We start from the raw sequence: 14,002 nt of genomic DNA, 5'->3' as shown, positions 1-14,002 counted from the left end.
CTTTTTCTCCTTCATACCTTCTGAAAATGAAAAATTTTGAGCCAGAACTGCATTTTTGTGTAAAAAAATGTAATTTTTCATTTTCACTGCCCACTTGTATCAAAATTGGTGAAACCCCTGGGGGTTTGAAATGTACACTATACCCCTAGATGAATTCCCTGAGGGGTGTAGTTTTCAAAATGGGGTGACTTGTGGGGGGGTTCCACTGTATTGGTGCTTGGGGGGTCTTGCTAATGCGACATAGCACCCACCAAAATTCCACCAGAATCTGAGCTGCAAAATCCAAAAATCACTCCTTCCGTTCTGAGTCCTGCCATGCACCCAACTGGTATTTTTTGGTCACATGTGAGGCATTGCCGTACTCGGGAGAAATTGGGGCACAGATTTTGGGGTGCTTTTTCTCCTTCATACCTTCTGAAAATAAAAAATTTCGAGCCAGAACTGCATTTTTGTGTAAAAAATGTAATTTTTCAATTTCACTGCCCACTTGTATCAAAATTGGTGAAACCCCTGGGGGTTTGAAATGTACACTATACCCCTAGATGAATTCCCTGAGGGGTGTAGTTTTCAAAATGGGGTGACTTGTGGGGGGGTTCCACTGTATTGGTGCTTGGGGGGTCTTGCTAATGCGACATAGCACCCACCAAAATTCCACCAGAATCTGAGCCGCAAAATCCAAAAATCACTCCTTCCGTTCTGAGTCCTGCCATGCACCCAACTGGTATTTTTTGGTCACATGTGAGGCATTTCCGTACTCGGGAGAAATTGGGGCACATATTTTGGGGTGCTTTTTCTCCTTCATACCTTCTGAAAATGAAAAATTTTGAGCCAGAACTGCATTTTTGTGTAAAAAAATGTAATTTTTCATTTTCACTGCCCACTTGTATCAAAATTGGTGAAACCCCTGGGGGTTTGAAATGTACACTATACCCCTAGATGAATTCCCTGAGGGGTGTACTTTGCAAAATGGGGTGACTTGTGGGGGGGTTCCACTGTATTGGTGCAACATAGCACCCACCATTCATTCCACCAGAATCTGTGCTGCAAAATCCAAAAATCACTCCTTCCCTTCTGAGTCCTGCCATGCACCCAACTGGTATTTTTTGGTCACATGTGAGGCATTGCCGTACTCGGGAGAAATTGGGGCACAGATTTTGGGGTGCTTTTTCTCCTTCATACCTTCTGAAAATGAAAAATTTTGAGCCAGAACTGCATTTTTGTGTAAAAAAATGTAATTTTTCATTTTCACTGCCCACTTGTATCAAAATTGGTGAAACCCCTGGGGGTTTGAAATGTACACTATACCCCTAGATGAATTCCCTGAGGGGTGTAGTTTGCAAAATGGGGTGACTTGTGGGGGGGTTCCACTGTATTGGTGCTTGGGGGGTCTTGCTAATGCGACATAGCACCCACCAAAATTCCACCAGAATCTGAGCTGCAAAATCCAAAAATCACTCCTTCCCTTCTGAGTCCTGCCATGCACCCAACTGGTATTTTTTGGTCACATGTGAGGCATTGCCGTACTCGGGAGAAATTGGGGCACAGATTTTGGGGTGCTTTGTCTCCTTCATACCTTCTGAAAATGACAAATTTGGAGCCAGAACTGCATTTTTGTGTAAAAAAAATAATTTTTCATTTTCACTGCCCAGTTGTACCACAATTGGTGAAACCCCTGGGGGTTTGAAATGTACACTATACCCCTAGATGAATTCCCTGAGGGGTGTAGTTTGCAAAATGGGGTCACTTGTGGGGGGGTTCCTAACTTTTAGCATCTTATGGTGCCTTGAAACCTACATGGTGCCTAAAAAATAATCTCATAAAAAGGAGGCTCCAAAATCAAGTAGGTGCTCCTTCTATTATGAAGCCTGTGGTTTGGTCACCGTGCACACTAGGGCCACATATAGGATATTTATGAAAACAAAAGAATTGGGGGAATCAATTTTTAGTCACATTTCTCTAGTAAAATGTACTGTGTTCCTTATAAAAATGTATTAAAATTGCAAATCTGCAAAAAAAAAGAAATTTTGAAATTTCACCTACACTTTGTTTTAATTCCTGTGAAACACCTAAAGGGTTAACAAACTTCCAAAATGCTGTTTTGAATACTGTGAGGGGTGCAGTTTTTGAAATGGCATCATTTATGGGGGTGTCTCACATACAAGTCCCTCAAAGTTACATCAGAACCGAACTGGTCCCTAAAAAAATCAGTGTTTGAAATTTTCTTGAAAATTTGAGAATTTGCTATTCATATTGTAAGCCTCCTAGTGTCCCAAAAAATTAAAAGGAAGTTGAAATAATGATGTCAACATAAAGTAGACATATGGTCTATGTTAGTTATTCACTATTTTGAGTGGTAAGATTATTTGTCTCACAAGCAGAAAATTTAACATTTTGCAAATCGCTAAATTTTCCATTTTTTCACGATATTTTGGTATTTTTCACAAAAAAACACAGACTGTATCGACCCAAATTTACCACTAATTTGAAGTACAATGTGTCACGAAAAAACAATCTCAAAATCACTGGGATAAGTAAAAGCAAAAAAAAGTTATCCCCACTTAAGTGAGACATGTCAGATTTGAAAAAAAGGGCTCTGTCAGGAACGCAAAAACTGGCTCTGTCAGGAAGGGGTTAATAATCTAGGCTCTGTAGGCTGAGAATGTGTTATATACTGAGCCTGACTTACCTTAGTACTCCCATATATCATTAATAATCTAGGCTCTGTAGGCTGAGAATGTGTTATATACTGAGCCTGACTTACCTTAGTACTCCCATATATCATTCATAATCTAGGCTCTGTAGGCTGAGAATGTGTTATATACTGAGCCTGACTTACCTTAGTACTCCCATATATCATTAATAATCTAGGCTCTGTAGGCTGAGAATGTGTTATATACTGAGCCTGACTTACCTTAGTACTCCCATATATCATTAATAATCTAGGCTCTGTAGGCTGAGAATGTGTTATATACTGAGCCTGACTTACCTTAGTACTCCCATATATCATTAATAATCTAGGCTCTGTAGGCTGAGAATGTGTTATATACTGAGCCTGACTTACCTTAGAACTCCCATATAGCATTAGTAATCTAGGAGCATTAGGCTGAGAATGTGTTATACTGTATACTGAGCCTGACTTACTGTAGTACTCCCCTTTATAATATACAAATGAATGCCTTGTTAGAACAAACAAGTGCAATAAACAATCATATCTCCTTTAAAGCAGGTAATATCTATTTTCTACAAATATAATTGTTCTTTAACAATGTAAACCCTAGTTCCATTATTAATTTTGACAAGGATTTTCATTGTTTTTTGTTGTTGTTGTTGCTTTGTTTTAATTGAGATGTAGACAGTGGATCTGTTTTAATTTTAGTCAAATTTTTCTGCAGCATACAGTATCCTTAAAACATAATTTTTTGATCATGCAGGTCTTATTTTAAAAGATCAATAAAATGACAGTATCCTAAATCAATAATGCTCTACCAGACAATTGATGACAAACAGCATATCATATTTTCAGGCCCAGGTGCAGATAGAACAGAGGCTGGCATGAGATGGAGATAGAAACTGGATATATTTCCAAGTAGGGGAACTCTCACTACCTCTCATCCACCAATGTATTTTGATGTAATTATTTTTTATCAAGGTATGTGGGCATATTGAAAAAAAGGTAAAGAATAATTATTTATTAGTATTCAAGGATTTTTTTTTTAACTATACGTACAAATTTCCAATTGAGTGGACAACATGCATCCGAAAGATAAAAAAAATGCATTATTATTATGAAACCGTATTTTAACTATGAAAATGTTTTCCCCATCTTTCTTACAAAAAAGGTAAAAAAACAAACAAAAAAATATATATATCTGTAATGGTTCCATTTTTTTCTGATCATGTTACTTACTGTATTACTGTAAGTTGAAAATACAAATTTTTTTTGAATGTTTATGGCTATACTCATCCAGATACAAATATGTCCTCAGTATTTATAACAAAGACTTTCATTTATTGAGTGAGTTTGCTTCATACTGAGAAAGTAATGCTGGGTACAAAATGGCCGGACATTCAGGCATTCAATTTAATGATATATATCGTTGGTCCGTCATTCATAGACATTTTGCGTTGGTAGTGTAGCGCACCCGTGATAACTTACCATGGGTAATTGAATTCTATAATCCTTAATATGAAAGTTGGAGCCATAGGCACTCACTCAACTATCAGGTTGAGTGGGAAATCACTAGCCAAAACTTATGGATGCAATACCGGTTATCATGATTTTTGAGTTTTTTTTCACCATTCCGGACTTGTACAAATCTACCACTGCCCCCCCCCCCCCCATTTCTCATACAGATTGTTCTCCTAATGAGCTGCTCAGCCTTATCCTATCCATACATTTCAGCAGAGACATAAGCAGACTTTTTGGCACCCTGTACCAGAAGGAGAAATGCCACGGCCCCTCTTCCATTTTTTCCCACTTGGAATATAGGGTACATGCCCTCACGGGGGAGGGGCATGACAAAACTGATCCCAGAAAAAAAGTGCAAAAAATGGATTTGGACATACATTTTCTCTGCACCACAGTTTTGCATTTAACTTCAGTGCTCTTTGTTATTCATTTACAATACTCTTTATTAAATAACACATTTCATTATAATGCCATATCCAGGATTCAAGCCCATAACCTGTTGAATTCCAGTTAAATCAACTACTCATTGAGCTAATTGATCCTGCACAAAAGCTAAGATTTGTAACTATATGAAGCTACATTCACTTTGTAATAAATAATCAGCATTGCAAATGAGCAGATCTATTTAGTGTGCAGCCACACACTATATGGGTGGTGTAATGGTTAGCATTACTGCTCCACAGCACTGAGTTAGATTCCCACAATGACCCTAGCTGTGTTGAGTTTGTATATTCTCCCTGTGTTTGCATGGGTTACTTCCGGGTACTCCAGGTTACTCCCAAAAATATACTGGTAGATTAATTGGCTCCAAAAAAAATTAAACCCTTGAATGATGTGAATATTCAATATTGGGACAGATGTATTAAAAACTACAAAGAGATAAACGCGAAGGGTGATAAAGAGTGATAAATATACAGCCAATCAGCTCCTAAGTGCTATTTTATCACCCTTGTGATCTGTTTATACGCAATGACCACACCAGTTGCCGACAGAAGTAGCGCTGCTCCTAAGTAATGCCCACACCAGTGGCTGACAGCAGCACTGCTTAAATACGTAATGCCAACAATATATTACAAAGAATGAGCCAAAACTGTTGTACAGAGAATATTATTACCAGTTATTATATAGCACACACATATTCTGCAGCGCAGCACACACACAGACATTCTAGAGTTAATTTGTTGGAAGCCAATGAACCGACCAGTATATTTCTGATTGTGGGAGGAAACCGGAGTACCCGAAGTAAACTCACAAAAACACAGGGAAAATATACAAATTCAATGGGCAGCACCACTGAGAATGATGAAGCATACACTGAAAGCCAGCATGACATAGCCAATGAGATGAGATTACAACAAAAAGAAAGAACGTGGCAGAAATAAGTGGCAGAAAATTTAAACTGGAGTTTTTTTAGCTTATTAAAGTCCACTACAAGATTATCAATACAATTCTTATTATTACTGGATAAAGGGAAAACAAAAAATTAAACACACACACTGCAGCCAGGCAGTCAGTGCTTACTCACAGGTGAGTTTCTACAGGCCTGGTAGGTAGTGTAATTCGTCTGCACACTGCACTGTTGATTTTGCTGCACAACTCAAGGGGTTTGGCAGCTTCCTCCCATCCTGCCCCAGCACAGGTTGCACTTCTAATGTACGCAGTGACGTCATGATGTCACCACGCACGTGTCACATAGACACACAGTGACAGTCAGAGCAGAGTCTGTCTGTCAGTGTCACCTGACTTCTCCACTCCACTGAGGACATAGCCTCCTCCCACTCCCAGGCTACAGTGCACAGTGCCTGGCCTGCCCTGCTGAATGCGGCCCACCTCCTCCTGCCCTCTGAGCGGAGCTGTCAATTGCCCCACCTCCTCAAGTCCTCAGACTCTGTAGCAGTGTTTTAAAGATGTTTTAAATATAAAACCCAGATCCTCATTATAAAATAAAAATGTGAGTCCCGGCCAATCGTTGCCATGTTGATGTTGTCATCAATCAGTCAAATAAAAATATGAGCACAACCAGTCCCGGGTCTCCACCTGCCGCCGAACCCAGTGCCCTGCTACTAGATGCGGCCTCACCTCCTCACGCCCGCTGTTCCCTGAGTCCCGTAGAACAGCGGGCGGGAGGAGGCAAAGCCACATACATTAGTAGGGCACTGGGTGCGGGGTCGGCGGCAGGCGGGGACCCGGGACTGGACGTGCTCATATTTTAATTTGATTGATTGATGACAACATTTACCTGGCGGCGATGAACAGGATCCTCGGGGAGGCAGGCAGTAGCAGATCTAGACTTTACTTTTATGGGGGCAGTTTAAGAATTCTGACCCCCTCCCCTCTACTCATAGCTACTCCTGCTTAGTTTTGCCCCTCCCATTTTCAAGATTGAATAAGAAAATAAACAATATTCAGTGCTAGATACACATTATATGCTCTCCACAGTGCCAGATACACATTATATGCCCACAGCAGTGCAAGATACACATTATATGCCCACATGCGCACCAACTCCCCTTGGTGTGGACACATCACATAGAGCGTGGCCAATGAAAATGGGTGTGTGATACACATGGGGGCCAGATACAAATATGGCAATAGAGCAGTACCAGATGCACATATACCCCCAGTAGTGCAAGACAGGTGAGGTGTCAGTGGTTATATATATATATATATATATATATATATATATATATATATATATATATATATATATATATTTATTTATTTCCAAAATTGATGTCACTCACTGTATCCTTCAATTTATATACTTGCCCGCATGCCCTCCAGGGAAACATGTTACCTAATGCAGTATGCAAAAATGGCAGTACTTTCGGGTCTTATGTATAAATTACACCAAGCTCAACCAAAGCATCGAAGTGAACATCTGAGCTTGATGTGATTTATTCATAAGACCTGAGAGTGCTGCCATTTTTTGCTTCCAGCACCCTCTGTCTCCTGCCCCGCACAAACACCAGAAAGTCGGCATAAACATTACAGGCTCAGCATAAGAATTTAGCTACCAATGGTGCCCTCACCTGCACCAGCAAGCATACATCCTTCCCCTCCTGCATAGAACATCATTAGGACAGTTGGTGCCGGCCAGGAGTGCAGCACGCCCACACTCTACAGCACAGCTTAGCTAGGAGCGGAGTGGAGCCGTCTGCGCCGATGCACAAGCACACGGCGGGCGGGACGCTGAAGGACAGCGCAGGCCAGGGCGGGCAGGAGTGAGCGTGGTGTGCCCACAGCACGTCACATCGCAAGCCAGGACAGCGCAGGAGGACAGCACAGGGCGGTGAGAGGGAGCTCGGTCTGAGGTAACGTTCGGGAGGAGGCGGGCCGGGCCACATCTGATCCATCAGTGACAGTCGGAGCGGAGGCAGGGCCACACGGCACGGGGACGGACTTCACTGAGCTGAGCCTGCCACTAGTAGATCTAATGGCCAATCCGCCCCTGCCCCAGCCTCTCCTCCGAGCTGATTCCTGCTAGCAGTACTGTAGCTCCCTGTCACTCCCGTCCTCCTCCTCACGCCACTGCTTTGATCTCCGCGACGCTGCTGCCGAGAGTCCACGCTGACACTGAGGGCTCCCGGCTCCTAAGTGCCTGTCATTGATCGCGATCTGGGGGAAACAGGCGCCGCCGCCGCTTTTTTTTATGCAGCAGCACTGACCTGTGCTGCGGCACAGGCAACTTTCGCAGAGCAAGGGAGTGCGCCTTTTCAGCACGGCGCCTCCCTGCTTTGCAGGACCCGCTGAGCGGGTAGCGCCGGCCCTGCATGGGGGTCAGAGGTTCAGGGGGGACAGGGGGATGGAGAGGTGCAGGGGGATCACAGAGGTGCAATGAAGATGGGGGCATACGCATATATATATATATATATATATATATATATATATATATATATATATATATAAAAATTCATATGAGGGCATGGCCAGCAGCTCACAGAGCCCTGGGCATGCCCTCATAGGGGCGAAACAAATGGGGGAGTGTCTTGCAGGAGTGCCACAGGCCACACCCCTTTTTGGAGCATGCGATGATTCATACTGTACTTAAATCTGGGACCACCCATTACCATATTTCTAGATTCGCCTCTGTTCATGAATTGTGTCTGACTGCAATACCACAGGTGATGGGTTAAAATCCTGGGAATTTCAGTATCTTCAAATGTAATAAAGGACAGTGTGACTGAAAAACAAAGAGCTCTCAAATTAAGTTCATGAATGTTGTATAGGTATTAGTGACAGAAGGTGTGGGAGGAGGAGACAGGGGGTGGTTATGAGATGCTGGGCTTCAAAGCGGAGGGAAGCTACTAGTGAAATTACATAAAACATATAATTAACACATGTCGCAAACAGCATCTTCTACCATGCATCCCTGTGTGTTACCCTACCCTAGTTACAGCCCTGCATTTTGGACTTCTATGTTCACTTCTTTATATCTGCAACCTTGCATTACATATATCTCCATTTACCAACTTTACCCCTTCTTATATTATCTATTAATTATATCATATGTATGCGCTATATAAGAAACTGTTAATAAATAAATAGTAAATATCATAATAATAATATTTTCTCTATTGATTGTAATGTCATTTTACCCTGTTCATTGTACAGTTCCGGAAAAATGAATTAACTTTGTATTTATCCTTACTTTTTCAATTACATTTTGTGATAACAAAATACAGGGGGAAATTAAGAGACCATTTTAATACAAAATAATAACCGAGTCCTTGCAGAGCTAAAGAGCCTAAATGATAGAGCCAGTCTGGTATGAAGCACAAAAAGATCCCCATTTCTATGGTGCACAAAAGTATACTGCTCAGTTAGTTTGTGACAAAAAAAAATAACCATACTTTACATTTGGTAGGGAATATAGATTGTAAACTCTTGGCAGGGACCGATGCGAATGGTGAAATATTCTCTGCAAAGCACTTTGTAATATGTGTTTGCTATATAAATAACTGGTAATAAATAAATAGGATAGACAGGGCACACAACAACAGGCACACAGTAACCAAAGCAGAGTCCAACAGTTAAATTTAACTTGATCGTAGTTGTATTATTAGTTGGTGGTAGAAAATAGGTGTAGATTTTCCAACACTGTAAATAAGCAGAAACAAAATCTAAAAATAGAATTCTGGACAGTCCACAGTAGCTCTATCCTGAATAACTAATAGCAAGTGAGCCTTTTACCAAGCACACAATGCAGGCACCTCTGCAAACAAATGCACCATTTACTTTGTATGGACCTACTCTATTAGGTCATTATAATGATTATTCATTCATGCTCATAGCATAATGTGTGCTGGCAATCTATGCTTATAAGGGCTTGATCGCTATAGACATTATTGGAATGTAGCAGCAATGCCACAGTTACAGTATGAAGTCAACATTGCTCCAATGCCAACATGGAAAATGGCAGCATTGCTAAAATGTTGACATATTTACAATATCAACATGTTTATTGCTGACATTCGGCATAGACCGCCAGTGGAGGGTTAGAGTTAGGCAACAGGATTGAAGGGCTAGAGATCAGCACTAAGAGGAATGTGAGGGTTAGTCAATCTGACTGGCAGAAGCACCACAAAACACACCAGAAGTCATCAGGATGTCACTGTCAGATGTGCAAGACCCCGATGGAGCAACCAAACCTGCTGTACCAGGTACATGACTACTATCCCCTTTTTTTTTTTTTAAGTAATTGGGTCAAAACAATGCTATCAGTCTTTAGCTCAGGAAAAGATGACTTATTAATGTGTTTGTAAAAATAACAAACAGAAATCCAAAAAACATTCCCCCCACCTGCTTACCAGCTTGTTCTCTTCCCTAGAACATCGTATAATACCACTTTAATATAGTACCTGCGACCTGGCAATTACCCAGCATCATTTTGCCGGGTGCATTCTGACCCCCTGTCACACCAAGCGGCAAATTACCCAGTAATTTGCTGAACAACACAGGTATTTCTTTGGTGTGAAAGGATCAACCTGGGTCTTAAATCCCGGGTCGCTGACCCTGGAGTAGTGTCGGTGACCTGGGATTTAAGACCTAAGTTTACCCTTTCACACCAAAGAAATATCAGTGTTAAGGGTGTTAAGGGGCCTACACACCTAGTGATGCAGAAGCGTTCTGAACGATGATAGATCGGCTCAGAACGTTTCAGCATGACCACTTAGCACAAGCGATCTGTCAGAGCCAATGTTCGCAATGCTGCATATTAATCGCCAGGTGACAACAGTGCTATCGCCCCTACACACACAGATGTAGGGGCATTTTCTAAGCGAACTAGGGAGATCACATAGAAAATGCCTGTATATTGTTACGTATGTAGGCCAGATTACTCAGCAAATTACCGGATTGAAATTTTTAACCCGGTAATTTGCTGCTCGGTGTGAAAGAAGAAGTATAAGTTACTTACAGCAGGCATCCTCTCCTATAGATTTCCCTATGCGGCCTCTCACATAAAACATTCATTTTTTTTCTCACTTTCTCAGCCAGAACTTGAATTAGCTGCCAGGACTCTTGTCCATTGCACTCCTTGGGCACTCCAGCATAATCACACCCTTTGCTGGCTGACCAAGTTACAGGTTACACCCCCTGCCCAGTCCTGAGCACATCCCGCCCAACTTGTGAGTTCACTTGCACTCCTCACCGTTCACCTCACTACAACCAACTCATGTTTAAATGTTGTTTGTAATGCTATCATTTGTTTGACATTGTAATCAACTGGGTTAGAATTGTTGGTGTTTGCATCAAACACTGTGTAACTTTTTAACTTTCATCAGCTAAATATTTGCTTGACTATCAACCAGTGAATTACAGTAGAATTACTATTACCTGCAACTCTGCTGCTTTATCTTATTCTGCCACCACTCTCAAACCCTATTTACCTTATCCACACTATGGCCTTTATTCAGATCTGATCGCAGTAAAAATTTATTTGGAAAATGGGCAAAACCATGTGCACTGCAGGTGGGGCAGATGTAACATGTGCAGAGAGAGTTAGATTTGGGTGAATTATTTTGTTTCTGTGCAGGGTTAATACTGGCTGCATTATTTTTACACTGCAATTTAGATGCAACACACCCCACCCAAATGTAACTCTCTCTACACGTTACATCTGCCCCACCTGCAGTGCACATGGTTTTGCCCATTTTCCGAACAAATTTGTAGTGCAATCAGATCTGAATAAGGGCCTATGTCCTGCCTGACAACACCCCCCAACACTCCTTGTCTACCTAATCCTTTACCCCTTAGTACCACCTCTATTCTACTCTCCTAGTCCCCTACATCTCATCATCTCTCCTCTGTCTCCCATCCTCCCTTGTGTTACCCTTCCCCACCTCTCGTGTTACCTCATTTGCACTAATTTCTCTATTCCTCTATACCACCACTCAGCCCTGCTCCCTCATTCTTTCTACAGTTTCCCTTCCTAGCCCCGGAGTCAGCACAATCACTACACCCTCTACATCTCCGCCTTCCAAATTAATATCACCTCAATACTATAGCAATACTGATAATCTCATTCACATCCCAACCACTAACTCATACCCCCTATCCTGTGCCCTCTAGAATGCCAGATGTTTTCAACAAACTGATCCACACTCATGACCTTTTAATTTCCAACTCCATGCATCTCCTAGCCATTACTGAAACCTGGATGACCTATTCTGACACTACTTCTCCTGTTGCTCTCTCTGCTGGGGGCCTCACATTCTCACACACACCTCGACCTGGAGGTCGCCATGGTGGTGGTGTTGGGGTCCTTTTACCATCTAGCTACCCCTATCAACTCATTCCTCCAGAACCATCCCTTACATTCTCTACATTTGAGGTCATGCTATACACCTCTACCAACCTGCTAATCTTCGAGTAGCTGTAATTTACCGTCCCCCCCTGGCATGCCCTACAAATTCCTTGACAACTTTGCTTCCTGGCTTCCTCACTTCTGACATTCCCTTCATTATCCTAGGTGATTTCAACATCCCTATCAATAAACCCTCAAAATCACCGGCCTCTCAATGCCTTAATCTCACATCTTCACTTGGGCTCTCCCAGTGGACCACCTCACCCTCCCATTTGAATGGGAACTCACTGGATCTGGTTTTCACTCATCGTTGTGATATTTCTGATTTCTCCAACTCCCCTTTTGCCCTCTCTGACCACCACCTGCTCTCCTTGACATTATCTCTCTCTACTTCCCCATTTCTACCTCCTAAGGCTATCATCACAAAACTTAACATTGAGGCTATTGCCACCTCATCTTTGTCCTCCCTGTTTAACTCACTTCTCTCTCCTATTCTCTCTCATGCCCTGAAAAAGCCACTTCCCTATACAATGCATCCCTTACCTCTGCACTTGACACTGTCACCCGACCAAACACAATTCACTCTTGCAAATCAACACCACAACCATGGCACACCAAATGCAGATATCTTCAATAATGCTCACGCACTGCCGAGCGACAGTGGAGGAAATCGCGCAAAGGCAGACTTCCTCCACTTCAAACTTATGCTCTCATCCTTCAGTGCTGCCCTTTCCTTCGCTAAAGAATCATACTTCAAAATTCTCATCGCTCCCAGTCTTCCAACCCCGACGCCTCTTTGCCACTGTCAACTCCCTCCTCTGCCACCACCACCTTATCTCCCCTCCTCCCTAACTGCTCTTGATTTTGCCACTTATTTCACATCCAAGATCGACTCCATACATCCTCTTCCGCTACTTCTCTCCTTCTGCTTGTTCCCATCTTGCCCACCTTCTCAATCTCTCCCTCTCATCAGGCACTGTCCCCTCTGCCTTCAAACTTGCTATTGTCTCAGCTATTCTTAAAAAAACTGATCCTAACACCCTCTCCAACTACTCACCCATCTCTCTCCTCCATTTTACTTCCAAACTCCTTGACCGTATTGTCTACAATCACCTCACTGACTATTTTCTCCCACTCTGTAATGGGTCTGCTTGACCTATTACAATCTGGCTTCCGTTCTCTCCACTCCACTGAAACTGCCCTCACAAAAGTCTGCAATGATCTTCATGCTGTAGGGCCACTACTCTGCTTATTCTTCTTCACCTCTCTGCTGCTTTTGACACTGTGTACCACCCTCTCCTTCTCCAAATCCTTCACTCCCTTGGTCTGCGTGAAACTGTACTCTCCTGGCTGTCCTCCTACCTCTCATGACACCACCTACTCCCCACTTCCACTAACCATTGGTGTCCCACAAGGTTCTGTTCTTGGTCCTCTCCTTTTCTCTCTCTATATATCCTCTTTAGGTGAGCTCATAAGTTCTTTTAACTTCCAATATCATCTTTATGCGGATGATACTTAAATCTAACTTTCCTCCCCTGACCTCTCCCCCACTCGTATCTTCAACTGTCTCTCTGCTATCTCTTCCTGAATGTCCCAGCGCTTTCTCAAACTTAACATGTCCAAGACTGAGATGATCATCTTCCCACCCTCCCGCACAACCTCAAATCCCACAATCTCATTATCTATTGATGGCACGACTATCACCTCTAGCCCCCGAGTATGCGCTCTCCTTCCTCTCCTCCAAACCACATATTCAGCAACTCTCACAAACCTGCAATTTTCATTTGAAAAATATATTAGACTTTTTCTCACTCAGGATGCCACTAAGACCATTATCCACTCACTGATCATATCCAGGCTGGACTACTACAGTCTCCTTCTAACTGGTATCCCTCACAAATGCCTGTCTCCACTACAATCTATCCTCAATGCTGCAGCCCGATTCATCATCTTTACCAAATGCACTACCTCCACCTCCCCTCTTCTACAAGCCCTTCACTGGCTTC

Source organism: Crinia signifera, chromosome 2, assembly GCF_055691185.1.
Source record: "Crinia signifera chromosome 2, ASM5569118v1, whole genome shotgun sequence".
NCBI classification, from domain to species: Eukaryota; Metazoa; Chordata; class Amphibia; order Anura; family Myobatrachidae; genus Crinia; species Crinia signifera.
The sequence above is the reverse complement of the archived record's forward strand: the minus strand, read 5'-3'. Positions refer to the sequence as shown.